The sequence below is a fragment of the Pleurodeles waltl genome, chromosome 2_2 (genome assembly GCF_031143425.1).
Source record: "Pleurodeles waltl isolate 20211129_DDA chromosome 2_2, aPleWal1.hap1.20221129, whole genome shotgun sequence".
Classification (NCBI taxonomy): Eukaryota; Metazoa; Chordata; class Amphibia; order Caudata; family Salamandridae; genus Pleurodeles; species Pleurodeles waltl.
In genome coordinates, this window is record NC_090439.1 from 26090935 (window position 1) to 26108312 (window position 17378).

The window sequence follows — 17378 nt, forward strand, 5'->3', positions numbered from 1 at the left end:
TCCAGATGGTGTCTCTACATGCCACCATTCCCCTGATCACAAAAGGGGCTTTCTTGGCGACCCTGGGCCTACAAGATGCATATTTTCACTTTTCCACATGTGGAGAGGCAGTAATTCCAGAGGTTTGCAGGGGATGGACTTCATTTTCAGTTTCAACTCCTGACACTTGGTCTGGCCACATTTCCATGTGTGTTCACGAATGTATTGGTGCCACATGTTGCTTTTTTGCATTTGCAAGGTGTTTTTTGCAAGGTATTTTGATGATTGGTTGTTGTCTGTTCCTTCTCTTTCCAAGGTTTTCCAGGTTGTGGATTTGGTCTACACCACCTTGAAGGATTTTGGTCTTCTGGTAAATCTGTCCAAGTTGCATTCCACACCTTCTCAGGAAAAGATTTTCACTGTTGCTTGTCTGGACACTCAGATGGGGCAGCTTTTCTCCTGGAGGTCAGAATGATGTTTCTGCTGTCAGAGATTTGCTGACACGTTCACAAAGTTTTGCAAGATTCTGGGTAAGGGTGCAAGGTCTCTTGGTAGCTTCAACAGCAGTGGTCCATGGGCAAGGTTTCATTTAAAGCCAGTTGTGAACTTTATCCTCCACAATTTGGGTCCCAGCTCACAGAACTACAAACTGTTGATTCCTCTTTCAGATCAAACCCTGTCTTGGTGGTAGGTTGAAGACAATCTGTTGAGTGGGGTTCCTTTCCAGCTGCCAACTCCTGTCCTGTTAGCAACCGATGCCAGCAGGGAGGGATGAGGGGCGGTATAGAATTAAAAGGAGATGAGTGGACCCTGGTCTCAATTGGAGAGTCAACAGTCCTCGAACTGGAGGGAGCTGATGGCTATCCAGAAGGCTTTGGTTGCCTTCAAGAAGCTTTGGTCTGCAAAAACGTGGTAGTCAGGGCAGACAATCAAGTTGCAAGGATGTACCTAAACAGGCAGGGTGGTACAAACAGCAGGTCCCTCAACCAGACTGTGACCCTGATTTGTCTCTGGGCAGAGGAGTATGTTCTGAGTCTGTGTGCAGCCTACATTCAAGGGGTGTTGAATATTTGGGTGGGAAATCTCAGTAGAAACATTCCATCCTCAGTGACATACTATCTGTCCCTTCCCATCATTTGCTTTCCCAGTGAATGCTCAGTGACCAGAGTTTTGTACAGAGGTTCCATCTCCCCTGGCTTGGGCAGTGGGCACCCTCTCAATCCTCTGGCCTCAAATGTTGCTGTATGCCTTTCCTCCCATTCCCCTCCTGTAGAGGGTCCTCCAGAAAGTCCGAAGGGAAAGATGCAGTGATCCTGATTGTGCCTTACGGGCCCAGGCACAAAAAAATGTATTTTCCTTCTAGCTGCATCCAAGGGTTGGATTTTTCATCCCCTTGCCCTCACTCTCTTATGCAGTATCTGAGGCTGTCTTGACAAATGACTCTAAGGTGGAGTCTGACGGCTTGGCTATTGAGTCAGTAGGGTTGGAGTTTCTAGGTTGCTCCTCTCTTGTATCTGTGGAGATTCAATGATCTCATAGGTAGTCTACCCTTAGGCAAGGTTCTTGACGTTTTGCAAAATGGGTTTGTCAAGGGACTGACTCCTAGAACTCTGTCTGCTGAGTGGGCTTCAAGCAAGACATTCAGGTGTTTTTCAGATTATTTTTCTACTAACCACTGGTTTGTGGGTTTCTTAGGAGTTTCAGACTACAGTGTCCCTCTGTCAGAAAGGAAGTTGCTTCTTGGGACCTGGTCATTGTCCTCCCTGGGTTGCAAGGTGACCTTTTTGAGCCACTGAAGGAAGCAGAGTTGGTGTAGTTGTCAGCTAAGGTGGTCTTTTTGGTGGCTATTACATCTGCTAGGCATCTTGGTGAGACTAGAGCACTCATGGTCTTTTTTTACCCTCTATATGAATTTCTTTTCCTGACTGTGGTGCTTAGACTGGATCCTAAGGGGCATATTTATACTCGGTTTGCATTGAATTAGAGTCATTTTTTAATGCTAATTCATTGCAAACCTAACTCCATATTTATACTTTGGTGCTAGACACGTCTAGCGCCAAAGTTATGGAGTTTACGTAATTTTTTGGACGTGAAAACCTACCTTGTGTCAATGAGATGCAAGGTAGGCGTTCCCGTGCAGAAAACAACATTATGGCCTTAGCGCCATATTTATCCCCCTGTGCTAAAATCTAGCACAGGGGATGGGGGCCTTAAATAATGGCGCTAAGCTTGCTAGCACCATTATTTAATGCCTGGGTAAGGGCAGGCATTAGGGGACCTGAGGAACTTTTTCCATGGTCAGAGACCATAGAAAGAGCCCACAGGTGCCCTTCCCTTGCCCCAGGGACACCCTCCCCACCCCCACCCACACAAGGAAGACCCCTAAGGATGGGGGACCCCATCCCAGGTAAGTAGAGGTAGGTATAGGTAAGTATTTCTTTTTATTTTACGAAGGGCCATGGGGGGCCTCACTCGGGCCCCCCTACATGGCACTGGGCCCAATGACCATACCCAGGGGACAGAAGTCCCCTGGGCATGGCCATTGGTCTGGGGGGCATGACTCCTGTCTTAACTGAGACAGGAGTCATGTCCATTGGGTTCTAAAGTCAGAAAATGACGCTAATCTGGGCCACCATCTGGCTAGCGTCCTTTTCTATAACGCTAGCTGGGCCTTACCACCATCTAGTGACATATCATAAATATGACCCCTGGCCGGCATCTTGGTATGGCGCTAGCTGGCGGTAAACTTTTTGGCATTGAACTGTTAACGCAGTTCAGCGTCAAAAAGTTTACATATGGGCCTAAGTTTATTCCTTAGGTTTCTTTTTCATTTCACTCAGCTCAGGAGGTGGTTTTTTTTATTTGTCGTCCTCTACGCTTCCTTCAACTCTGGATGTAAGGAGGGCTCTTCTGATTTATCAGTAGCGCACTAGACCTTTTCGGTTCTCTAACTCTTTGTTCATATCTTATGGGTCAGTGGCAAAGGGTAGGAAGGTCTCTACTCAAATCCTTAATTGCTAAGTATGTCAGGCCACTGCCTGCGCCTATAAAGTGATGGGAGAGGCCCGTCCGTGTGATGTTCAGGATTGGTCAACTAAAGCAGTCTCTACTTCATGGGCAGAGGCTGGCTGCCGGTGTGTCCCTCTTGGAGGTTTGCAGGGCAGCCGCTTGGTCTATCCCCCGTACTTTTCTTCATCATTATCGTCTTTCAGTCTGTAATTATTTGAAGGCCATTTTGGGACAATGAATTTGGTTACTGCTGCAAAATGATGTATGTTTCTGAAAAAACTTTTTTCTTCTGCATGTGTATTGTCGGTACAACCTTTGTCTTTTCTGGGCTTGTTATGTCCTCAGTTTGTTAGGACTGGGACAAGGAGGACCCCATGAGTGGGTAATGAACGTGTTACTTACTGGTAATCTTCATTACCCCAATTAGGGGTCCTCTTCATTGCAGTCCTCTTCCCTCCCTCCCTCCCTAATTGTCTCTTATGGCTTGGTAACTTAAGGGGAAGAGGTGAGAGAGGGAGGAGTTTACATAAAAAAAAATAAAGGGAGAACTTGTGTATGATGATTTTTGAGAGAGGGGCATCTCTCAGTTTGTTAGGACTGGGACTAGGAGGACCTCTAATTGCGGTAATGAAGATTACCTGTAAGGAACAGGTTCATTACTATTCTTGCCTCCAGGTATACTTACTCTAATTTTTGTATTGATGATTGGGTCCATGAACTGGATGGAACATAAGTGTGGTGCGATATACTGCATAGTGAAGGAATTACAAGGGAAATTGAAGCATGACAAAGTCACCACCGAGGGAATGACGGCTGACTGGTTACAACTCCGCAGATTGCGTAATACTAGAAAACTGGGCTATCAGCACGGGTAACACCACTGGGTATCATTGACCTCATAGGAAATAGGGTCCTTTGCTCGATATTATCTTTCCAGAGCCCTCTGAAGACCAGAATGGTGGATTCCGGAAGTTGGGAAACATCTTGAAGTTCATATGCAAGTGACAGAAGATAGTAAGGGCCAGATGTAGTAAGCCGTTTGCATGTCACAAACTGCAAAAATCACAGTTTGCGGCATGCAAACGGCTGAACGCGATGCTCATTCCCAAATTGCAAGTTGGTACCGACTGTCAATTTGGGAATGCGTCTCGCAAATAGGAAGGGGTGTTCCCTTCCTCTTTGCGACTCGCATCGCAATTCAGAGTTGCTTTGTGACCGCGAATGTGGTCGCAAACCAACTCGCAGTTACCACCAGTGTCACACTGGTGGTAACTCATTCGCAAAAGGGAAGGGGTCCCCATAGGACCACTTCCCCTTTGTGAATGTCGGCAAAAATATTTTTTCAGAGCAGGCAGTGGTCCTATGGACCACTGCCTACTCTGAAAAAAGCTAAACCAAATGGTTTCGGTTTATTTTTCATTTTGCAACTTGTTTTCCTTTAAGGAAAATGGGCTGCAAAATTAAAAAAAAAAACTGCTTTATTTATAAAGCAGTCACAGACATGGAGGTCTGCTGAATACAGCAGGCCCCATCCCTGTGAGTGCAGGGACTCGCTATGGGGTCGCAAAATGCGACCCACCTCATGAATATTGATGAGGTGGGTCTTTGCGACCCCACAGCGAGTCACAGAAGGTGTCTGAGACACCATTCTGCATCTAATTTTGCGACTTGAAAATTGCGAGTCGGTCAGACTCGCAATTTGCAAGTCACAAAATTGGATTTTCCTACATCTGGCCCTAAAATCCTTGCAGATTAAAATCATAATAACGATATATAAGAAAGACGGTAAAGACAAGCAATAGATATACAGACCAGAAATGTTTAAAAGGTATTGTTTAGAAACTATTTAAGAAACAATGTATTGTTTAAGAAACAATGCTGGCTTTGCACGACTGGATGGCAAGAAACAGTGTTGAAGCTGTGATTCAGGATGACTTCTAGATTGAGTAACTATAAGTTAAAACAGAAGATAACGCAAATCATTTGTTAAAATGCCTAACTGTAGCCGAGGTAAAGGGGTCAGATTTATGGAAAGTGGCGGAGCACTTAGTGCAGCGCCACTTTCCCTGCGCCCCTTAGCACCCACCTATCGCCACCATGTGTGGGCCGTATTTAAAATATGGCACATCATGGCGCAGGGTAGGGGGTAATAGCGTAATTTCATATGACACTATTGATGTACTTTGCAGGAGTAGCACCAAAATATTGGCACTGCTCCTGTAGAGTACATAGGGGCCCATTGTAAAGAATGGAAGCCCCCTTTTAGTTCCTGCTCTTGAGCAGGCATTAAAAGCGCCGTAAAAAATGGCGCAAGGAACTCTTATAGATTTCCTTGCACCATTTTTCCGGCTCCCCTAGTGGGGGAATGTCTCGTTTGCATACATTATGCCTGGCGCAGGCATAAAGTAGCGCAAAAGGTTACAGTGTGGCGCAATGCTTGAGTTGCGCAACTCTTTAAATACGGCACGGGAATTTCAGCCTTGTTGGGCCACATTAACATAAAAAATGATGACATTAATGTGGCACCAAATGGTGCCAGAGGACTATAAATATGCCCCATAGTGTTCTCCTAGAGGAGCAGCACCCGTGTTGTAAACCCACTTCCAATACAAGTTCAAAAACAATTTCAACATTTTCATAAAACTAATAGCACCTTAGAGGACATTTAGTTGAACACAGAGTAGTGATGTGATTTGCGGCTTCATATGACTTGAATGTAAACTGCTAAAAAAACTGGGTGAGCCTAGAGTGACGTGAGACAGGGAATGGTTTCCTGTTTTGACATAATGCTGCCTCATGGTGGACTTCAGGGGAGCGGAAGAAAGTTTATCTGGATATGTACTGATGCTATGGCACTGCTGGGCACACAACATGCATGAAACAAAAGTGTAGGCTACCATCTGGTACACTTCAAGACATTTACTAAGCACGAATCAGACCTACACTGATGAATTGATGACTGTCTGGAATATTTTGAGTGAGACTATTACCAGATTCCCAAGAGGTGGTGAACACGACTTGGGATTAGTGCACAAATGCTTACTAATATATAGAACCTTAATGCAGTCATTAGATAATCTAGAAATGTGTCCTCTTTCTTACATTTAATACATTTTTATGTATTTTGTAAATTTAGGGTCATATTTATAATGCCCTAGTGCCACCTTGCGCCACATTACTGTCATTATTTTTATGCTAATGTGGCCAAACAAGGCCGTAACACCTGCGCCATATTTACAGGGTTGCACAATGCATGCATTGCACCACTCTGTAAACCTTTTTTACAGCACTTTTTGGGCCAGATTTATACTTTTTGACACAAAACTGAGCGAACGCAGTTTTGCGTCAAAAAGTTTAGCGTAGGCTACTGCCATTTTTAACAGGACCAGGACATCATATTTATACTGTGACAGTGGGTGGCACTAAAAAACAGGTTAGATTCAACATTTTTCACGTCAACCATTATGCCTTGTCGAGAGGCAAAATGACGTTAACATCGGAAAATTGACTCTAACCCGTTTTATGACGCGTAAACATGTTGCAAAACGGAAATGCACCATTTTTTACTGCGTTAGCGTCAAATTTAGATGCTAATGCAGAAAAAGTGCAAAGGGGAGGCAAAATGGAGCCAGAAAGCCAGGAGAGACCGAAGGGTGACCCCGGTCAACCAGGAACCAGCCAGGAGGACACACACAGACCCACGGGAGAGAGAAGGAAAAGACAAAGGGGGTCATTATGACCCTGGCGGAAGGCGGAGAAGCGGAGGTAAGACCGCCAACAGGCTGGCGGTCTTTTTTTTTGTATTATGACCACGGCGGTTACCGCCATGGTCATCCGCTGCTTCTCCGTTCCGCCCGCTAGGGCGGAGACGCACGCCGGACTGGAGACCTGGGTCTCCAGCCCGGCGGCTGTCACTATACTGCCGGTGGTATTTTTAGCCGGCTTATCGCCGTGGATTTCCTGCGGTTGGAACCGCCATGAAATCCATGGCGGTAAGCACTATCAGTGCCAGGGAATTCCTTCCCTGGCACTGATAGGGGTCTCCCCCACCCCCCACCCCCACCCGACTCCCTCCTTTACCCCCCTGCAACCCCCCAAATGTGGCAGGACCCCCCTCCCCACCCCGAACCCCAACATAACATCATTCATACACACACGACACGCACGCAGGCACCACCAACACACATACACACACACACACCGACATGCATGCCAACATCCACACACACAGTCAGACACGCACACCCACATTCAAACATACACGCACACATCCATACAGACATACCTACAGACATACATGCACTCATTTCCAAACACACAACACCCCCGCAAGCATACACGCACTCACACACCCCTTCTACATACACACACGCACACCCCCATGCACGCACACATCACCCCCCACCCCCCTCCCCTCACGGACGATCGACTTACCTGGTCCGACGATCCTCTGGTAGGGGACGGGAGCCATGGAGGCAGCTCTGCTGACGCCACACCGTCAACAGAACACCGCCACGGCGAATCACAGGACGTGATTCGCTGGGCGGTGTTCTGTTGGCGTGGCGGTGGAGATGGAGCATCCTCCACTTCCCCGCCTCCCGCCAGTATAGCTGCTGGCAGCTCTCCGTCCGTAAAAGGAGGGAGAGCTGCCAACGGGCATAATAGGCCGAGCGGCAAACCGCCACCACTGGCGGTCTTTCACTCGGCGGTCCCTCAGCGGTCTTGGAAAAAGACCGCTGAGGTCAAAATGACCCCCAAAGTATTGTTTCATTGCGGAGGAGCATGAAATACTGGTGAGAGAGGTGAGGGAGCATTAACATCAACTCTTCGTCACCTAAAAATTGCCAATTGGCAGAAGAGAGGCAACCTGGCAGCGGATAGTAGACAAGATCAACAGTGTGGCAGAGGTGAGGAAAACACTGGCATGACTGCAAGCAAAGGACAAAGGAAAAAATGGCAAGGAACAAGAAGGTAGCACTGCAAACTGTAGGTGGTAGTCCAGCACCACAAGAGGACCTGGACGAGATGGAGGAGATGGTTGCAGCAGTCATCCCGGAGGAACTGGTCACTGGAATCGCAGGACAGGACAGCGCAGACTACCAGGAAACACCACAAATGCAGGGTAAGTTGCATGGGGGAAATGAATGTTAAATTGTCAAGTGCAAGAAGGGGGAGGCACATAGGACACACACAATGCATGTCAAAGGAACACAGAGGGACACATTGCACATGAAGCAAGTTGCACCATGCTGACCTAAGCTACACATGTACCTATGCCTTTGTAGTGCCATGCACCACAACACATACACAACCTGGACATATGTCAATCACCAGGGCCAAATACCTGCATGTACATATGCAGCACATGGGATGAATGGTATGTCTAATGACTGTGCCACTGGTTGTGTCATCACAAAATCCCTTACATATAGTCAATTTAACCTTACCAACATGACCAAGACATCAGAGACTAGGAATTCAGTCAATAACATTCCTGGGGTTACGTGATGGTGGTGTCCCTTGCAGCAAGACCTTGCAACTACCTTGCCTCATTGTCCAAAAACATTTCTGCTGCATCTTACAGCACACAGTTCATTGCAACTGTCACAACAGTACCCAGACATGTGCCGGTTGCACCACCACCCTGCACATTAACAACACATCCAAGGTAGCCACCACTCCATCATATAGTAAGGATGACCCCTGGGTGCAGGGAAAAATAATCAGGGCAGGCCCTGGGGGTTAGCAGGGTGGTCCTGTATCACAGGAAACATGCCACTACACAGAGCAACTAAACTGGTGTAGTGTGGAACCACACATCTTAGTCCTGATCAGAAATGTGCCACTACAGAAATGTACCACAAATAGCAACCTGTAGGTCACAACATATACAGGCTGAGCCCACAACTACTCTGACACAACCATGTGGGACACATAGGAATGGGTAAATAAACACACACACACATAGAACACATGGTGTATGACTGTGAACATAATGGTGTTAATACCACATTGATGGGCGGGGATGGTGTTGGTAAGACTGCCAGTGCAGTGTACCCTTTGCGGTTGGCAGTGTGTGTCACAAGTTGGGAGGCAAGTGGAAATCTGCCTGCTCATGCTAGCTCTATGGGGCACTAAGCACAACATTGTTGATGGATCAAATAGAGTCAGTGCCAGTCTTGGGGTGCATTGGGTGTGACAGGACACACTGCTCTTAGCCCTGCAAATCAGGCAGTGGAAAGGGCAAAGGGGCAGGGCATGGGACCCCCTGCACTGTCCAAGCCAAGTGCATGGACTGTGCAGGGCACCCAGGGGCACACAACATCACATCACCACCAACCTTTGCATGGGGGCTTCACTGCCATGCAAAGGCTGGTGAAAAAGCAGGAACATACCTGGAGGGTAGCGTTGATCGTAATACAGGTCTGGTGCCACAACACAGGTGGCATAAATCTATAAGCTGCTGGAAACCTGCCAGTGCCAGGCCATTGGCCCATGGGGCATTCCCCATCGACAACATGTACCACTACCACCTGCGCTGTTGGGGGTGGTCATATAGACAGTGTCAGTCAGGTGCTCATAGGACTGGCACACTTGTAATGAGAGACCAGTATGAATACCTACTACAAACTAGCTCGAGGCCCTGTCCTAAGTTCAACTCCAGTTAACTGGCTATGGCCATGAAATAATGTATTACCAGGCACTGTCATATACAAAATGGTGTAGGCAGCAAAAAATGATACCCATGCTGTCCATCCATGGGTCTACCCCTGTGTCAATTTAGCTGCCTTGCAACCATGCTGCATCTCTTGCATCATAGTGCAAGGATGGCTACATTGAGGGGGAGATCATAGTTATTAAGAAGGCGCACCTTCCAGCACAGACAGAAGATGAAATGGAAATCTGCTAGGTCCATGTGTGCTGTGCAATGTAGCACATATAGACATACATAAACATGAGGAGCTATCAAAGGAAACAACAGCATAGTGTCTTGGCAATGCCATCCCTGGGGTGGTGCAAGGTTTCAGTACCGCACAGGTGTATGTGAAACAAGTAAGACTGGGTCAGGGGCATATTGCCATGTGTGGTGATGTGGCTTGAACACTGCAACACCCATTGCCAGGCCCACCATACAAATGGATTCATAGGGAGGATTGACAACAACAAGATGGTGTCAAGCCACAAAAAGGATTCACATCACACTTAGTAGATATGACACAGCCAATTGCGCAACCTGAGCTTCCCCTCATGTGACATTCAGGTGGGACAAAGGGCTGATAGACTGCAACCATGATGTACAGGAACAATGTTTGGGAAGTAAGATGACAATGAGCCTCCAATAGCAAGTCAGTGGCGTGACATGTCAACTGTCACAACACAGAAAGACTGATTTTACACCATCTCAATGCAGAGGATGATGGCTCTCCTGCTGATCTGCCTGTCCTGGAGTACCCTGATGACCTGAATGACCAGATGACAACCATCAGCCAAGAGACCCTCCAAGAAGTCCTCGTATCGCTCCAGACACCACCTCCAGTCGCAAGGAGAACAAATGATGTAGCAGCCAACCCAGATGCCCTGTGGCAGCCAGCCTAGAGGGTATGCCCATGTGCCTCATTACGACCAATGAGTCGACTGCAGCCAAACGAGGCACACATTCCCCACTGCATGGAGTCCAGAGAACAACTGGCCTCCCAAACTGGCAGCAGCATTTTTGAGAACAAGATGGACTCCATGCAATGGGAAGTGGCCTCCCTCCGGGCAGACATGGCTGCCTACCACCAGGAAGTTGCTGCTATCCTCAGAAATCGGCAGATCCTCCTTGCTGCAGTGATGCCATATGTTGTTCCACAGATGGCAGCTGCTGGGAGTTGGGAGTCCACATCTCCAACCACTGAAGTGTGTGTGGCCCCTTCTACCTCCCCACCACCACCATCAAGGGCAGAGGAGACACCACACACATCGGAGGATGAAGATGTGGAACAGATCATCTTCACCCGTAAGAGTTCCAGGTAGCACCAGCCCATGCCACATGGGCAGTGCTTTCCTTTGTCCTGTGCTTGAGATCATGCCAGTGTTAGCACACTTGGATATGTGCACTCTTCACCGACACACTGTTGACCTGTCTGCTATGGACTGTCATTGTCTCTCACTTATCAGTTGGCAATTCATGTTCCTCCGCACTTAACGACACCTCACCCAAGCATGCATCATGACACAAACCTTGGACTTGTGTTGTGTCACAATTGTATGGATCTCACAAATGGGGTCACTGATCTGAACATTGTACACAAAGACATGCTATTTGTGTAGGAGGTGTTCTTTTACAAGTGTCATAGTGCAATATTCACTATGACACCTGTAAAAGAACACCTCCTACACAAACTGCATGTCTTTGTGTATTATGACACATCTACTATGCTTAGGAATTGTGATGTGTGTAACCATATGATTAGTCACAGAGTGTCAGTACAAGAGTGCAGAAATATGGGGGCACATACCTACACACAAGGTTCCAACATGATAAATGCCAATGCTGATCTCATCGCCTACAAGCAATTTACTGAGTATGTCAAAAATTAAGAACACATGTATGCTTCACTCACTACATATGGCAGGAATGGCTGTGAAACAGTTCTTGGACAATATTGCCAGGTGGGAGTACCAGTAGAACACACTGGTGTGAAACAGAGGTACCTAACTTCATTAGTGATTGCCACTGGTCACTTTTGCAGGATTGCGTTCAAATGTAGGCTGTTGTCAGATGTGCCACAGTCCCCACCATTCCTACAAAGGACCCCAGCACTGACAGGTGAATTACCACACGTACTTGTCCACTGCAAAGTTAACATAGTCACCTTGAGTGGTGGGTACACTAGATGGCAGATGCATGGACAAGTAGATGTTTTGTTGCTGCCAATGTGACAGCTCAGTTGTCAATAGGCGATGCACATGTCAAGAGAGGGATTCGTAGGCAGGACGTAATCCCTAGACCAACACTTAGGCCCATATTTATACTTTTTGCCGCACAACTGCGCCAACGCAGTTGTGCGTAAAAATTTCTACCGCCGGCTAACGCCATTCTAACGCACCATGCGGGCGCCTTATTAATGGAATGACGTTAGCTGGCGCTGCGGACTGGTGTGCGTTAAAAAAAAAGACTCACACCAGGCAGTGCCGGCGTATGGGAAAATGGGGGTTGTGCGTCAAAAAATGGTGCAAGTCAGGTCTGAGGCAAAATTCAGGCCTCAAACCGAATTTGCGCATTTTATTTTACACCCAACCTCCATTGACAAGACTCCTGTCTTAGCAAAGACAGGAGTCATGCACCCTTGCCCAATGGGCATGCCCAGGGGACTTATGTCCCCTGGGCATGGTCATTGGGCATAGTGGCATGTGGGGGGCCCAAATCAGGCCCCCCTATGCACACAAAAAATCGGAAAAAATACTGTACTTCCCTGGGATGGGTCCCTCCATCCTTGGGTGTCCTCCTGGGGTGGGCAATGGTGGCAGGGGGTGTCCCTGGGGGCAGGGGAGGGCACCTCTGGGCTCCTTCCGAGCCCACAGGTCCCTTAACGCCTGCCCTGACCCAGGCGTTAAAAAACAGCACACATCAGGCTATGCGCCGTTTTTTTAGGCCCACCCCCTCCTGTGCGTCAAAATGACGCCAGAGTGTAAATAAGGGGCACAGGCCTTAAAGTAATTTTTTGGAAGGGAACGCCTACCTTGCATATAATTAACGCAAGGCTGGTTCCCCCTTCCAAAAAATGACGCACATGTTGGAATTTTGACGCCCGCGGGGTTGGGCGTCAAAGTATAAATATGGGGCAGGGTTTGCGCCGATTGCGCTTCAAAAATTTTGACGCACATTCGGCGCAAACAGAGTATAAATATGCCCCTTAATTTGTACTGTGCACTCATGGTAAGACCCTGAGACACTAGCATATAACACAAAACGTATACGAGTATCCAATTTTTTGCATCTGCCACGGACACGAGGGTATTGAGGAGTGGCAGTGCACGTCGGGGATCTGCTGACACTCCAGGCACTAGCCATTCTGGGCGTCCCAGGCGTAGGAGTTGAGCTATGCACTTGCGGACAATTGAGGCACATGAGGTGAATGTGTCCTCATTGCAGGTGGACATTTACAGCCCCTGACCAACAGTTCAGTTCTTTAGTTATTAGGTTCACTTAATAAAAGTTCTTGTTTGTTCCACTTCACACCTGGGCTCTTTGTGTGTGACATTCGTGTGTGTGGTGACAGTTAGCACGTACCTTCCAAAGTATTGGTTTGCAATGTGGTCCCGTCTCTGTCTGCCTTGATCTGCAATGCTTCTATCCCCATGATGGCGATGTGGTAGCTCTTGCTCGTCATCCTCCGAATCTGGGTCTTCTGGGGTGAGATGTAGCCCACGTCTGGTGGCAATGTTGTGCAGTATAGCGCATGCACCAATTATCTTGAATGCTGTTATTGGGGTATACTGGAGCACACCTCCACTTCTGTGGAGGCATCTGAATCTTGCCTTCAACAGTCCAAAGGTCCTCTCCATAACATTTCGGGTCCTCCTATGTGCACTGTTGTATCGCCTCTCAGTCTCATTGCTGGGTGTTAAGTACGGGGTAAGTATCCATGGTCGTAGGGCATATGCACTGTCACCTGTTTGGCAAAAATGGACAATGTTAGCAGGGCATGGATGGTTTCCAAATTGACCTGTGTGTATGTCCTCAGGGTGTATTCAGCAATACCTAGGAGATCTCCGTCTCCAAACTCCCCACGTTCTAGGCGTTGGTGTATCCCACTGTGCCTGAAAATGTAAGAGTCATGTGTACTCCCTGGAAATTTGGCTACCATGTCAGTGATAAAATAATGGGCGTCACATACCACCTGGATGTTCAGTGAGTGGGTACACTTCCGGTTGCGGAACAGATATTCCAGATTTGCAGGAGGGCATATTTGTATATGTGTCCCGTCTACACACCCTATCACATGTGGGAAGTTTGCAATTCTGTAGAATTCCAACTTGATGCTGTGGATTTCTGCCTCATTCGTGGGTAGGTATATGTATCTGGACATGTGTGTGAGTATGGCATCTAAGAAACATCTGAAGAACCGTGAGAGTGCACTTTGGGATACCCCACCTGCCACAGTGGTGACCCCCTGATAGCTACCCGAGGCCAAGAGGTGCAGTGAGCATAGCACTTGCACATGTTTGGACATGGCGCTGCCGCGCACAGTCTGGCGTTGAAGCTGCGGATTGAGTAGATCTATTAATTCTAATATTGCTGCACTGCTGAGTCTGTATTTATCATAAATCTTCTCCTCCCTCAGTTTGTTGGAAAAGTGTCTGCCTGGTTCTTTATTTCCTCTCCTGTCTCTGGCTCCTCCTCCTCCTCTGCTGTACGGCGTGGACTCTCCTCCTCCTTGCTATCACATATATCTCCGCCATCTTGAATCACCCAGATGCCTTCTGGGTCTCATTTTTATACTTTGGTTCTGGTTACCACCTGCTCTGAGTTAGTGGTAAATTGGGTGTGAAAAATTGGCTTTTTGCGAGTGGCTTTTTCATATGATTTGCGACTCGCAAATTGCGACTTCCTATTTGCAGGTCGCACAATGGGGTCGCAAATCTTGCGAGTCAGTAATGGCTCGCTTCGCTATTTGCAATTCGGAAATGGGGTTTTTGCATCCCATTTCCGATTTTGCGGGGTCGCAAATAGCGATTCGGGCCATTTGCGACTCGCAAAATTTTGCTACATCTGACCCCTTGTCCAGAAACATGTAAGCGGTCCATAGGAATCATCTCCTGTGTAGCCATGTCCGAGGGGGCCACCCCCTCGGTTCCTCCTTGCAGTCCCATGTACAAATGTATCACTCGCAAAAGTCTGCTGCCCTGGTAAGTGAAATACAAACATAGTAAAACAAAACATAAGACACCAACACTGCTTCCTTTGATATACCCCATCATCCATCAGTCTCTTCGTTCCGCCACCCCGCTCCCCCGCATAGCCCCAGTTCTCCCAAAGATCTCTCCAGCGGACACACTCCGGAGGCTCAGGTCAGCCCCAGCCCTCTCAGGTAAGCCAGGCATGTCAATTCAGTGAACTCTGTGGATAAGATCTGCAAGAACGGTCCCCATAAGTCTTTCAGATTCCCCACCCACTGTTGAGAGACCAGAGTGAGTTTCTCCATTGCCAAGATAAACCACAACTTCTGCAGCCATGACACGTATGTCGGAATCCTGTCCGAGCCCCATAACACTAAAATCAGCCGCACCGCCGCATTGAGGTACAGGGCCATTTGCCGGCCTTTTAATGATCTCAGAGAAAAGGTGAGAGGGTTGAGCAGACCCAATAAGATATACGATGGGAACCTGAGGATCTTGGTATCAAACGCAGCATCCGTAGCATCTATAATGCTCTCCCAATATCTATGGAGCTTGGGGCAATGCCAGAGTAAGTGCACAAGTGTACCCCTGCCTCCACATCCTCTCCAACAAAGACTAGACTTAGTGGGATACCATGTGTGTATCCTTGCTGGGGTGTAGTACCAATAGGAGGCCACCTTATATGCTGTCTCCGTGCCTGCTGCGTTATAGACCGTATGGTGAATCCAATAGAAAATATTATCCCACTCTTCGTCCGAAAGCTCCCTTTCCAGCTCACTCTACCATCGCACCTGTCCCTTAGATTTAGGCAGGCACTCCTCCCCCTGCAATAGCCTATAAAGCTCTGAGATTACTCGTTTATCATCCTTCTTCAGCAGAAGCCATTTCTCAAACGGCATCAGCGGCCTATCTATTAGCGCTCTATTGGCCGGCAGCAAGGCCCAGTGCCGTATCTGATAATACATCATCCTATCCGCCTCCGTCAAACCGTATGTATCTCTCATCTGGTCAAAAGGAATCACTTCTTGCTCATCAAAAAGCCTACCCACCCTTTTACAGCCCCGTCGTGCCAACGTCGCAGTGCTTCCAGCTGTAACCCCGGTACAAAGTCCGGATTCGCACCTATGGGGGTCATCGGAGACGGGAACAACGTCAGCCCCAGCCGATCGGCCACCACATCCCATACACGTAACGTTGGTCCTGTGAGCGGGGAAGAGTAAAGTCCTACCGCCCTGTGCCGGTGTCGTAACCAGGGCTCCTTCCAGATATGGGATCCCGCCACCGCCTGGTCCATAAAGCACCAATGTTTCTCAGTGAGCGAGCGACTCCACTCTAATAAGAAACGCAGCTGCGTTGCCTGAAAATATTGCAAGAAGCAGAGCACCCCCAATCTTCCCTCCCCTTTAGGGTGATATAGAACCCGTTGCAGAAGGCGCGCCGGACGACCCTCCCAAATAAATCTCAGAACCGCCGCTTGAAGAGTCGCGAGCGTCCGGAGAGGAGGGGTTAAGGGAAGCGCCTGGAATACATACAGCACACACGGCAAGATTGTCATCTTCACTGCCGCCACTCTGCCTAGCCAGGACAGCTTGAGCCTCCCCCAGGTCTCTAGATCTCGCTGCACCTCGCGAACCAGCTTCGTGTGGTTCAAGCTCGCCGTTTTTGTAACAGAAGGCGCCAGATCAATCCCTAAATAGGAAAGCCGCAAGGACGACCAGATAAAGGGGTACCCGGCCCTCAGATCCCCTTCGTGCTCCCTGCTGATAAACCGACTAAAGACCTGCGATTTCTGCATGTTCACCCGGAATCCGGTGACCCGGCCAAACTCATCAAGAATCCCCATAAGCGCAGACAGCGAGGTCGCGGGCTCTGCCAGTGTAAGGATCACGTCATCTGCATACATAGTGATGAGATGAGTATCGCCTCCAAATTTCATGCCAGTGATCAGAGGGCTGTCTCGCAGACGCTGCGCCAGAGGTTCCATGTAAAGCGCAAATAAGAGAGGAGAAAGCGGGCACCCCTGCCGGGTCCCTCGTCTAATTGGAAACAGCAATGAGAGCGTACCATTGACGCGGACAAAAGCACTAGGAGACTGGTAAAGACAGCAGATCCAGGTCACGAAGCCCGGGCCCAACCCAAAACGCTCCAGCACCTTAAAAAGATATGGCCAATGGACCCTATTGAACGCTTCTCCGCGTCTATAGAGAGGAAGAGCGCCTCCCGCCGAGACCGGTCCGTTTTGTCTAGCAAATGAAGCTTATATATAATATATAATACTTATGTTTGAGACGCGTGATCGCGTATTCCGCTCTGTCCCAGTCTAGGCGTTTCAGCTGTTGCCTCACCTTTTCCAACTCCCGCCAGATTCTGGGCGCACCCGTAGCTTTTTGGGAGCGTTCCAATACTGCTACTCTCTGTTCCAGCTCCACCCTTATCTCCCTCCTTGCTTTATTATCCCTAGTGGACAGTGACATCACCTCCCCTCTGACCACCGCCTTCAGGGC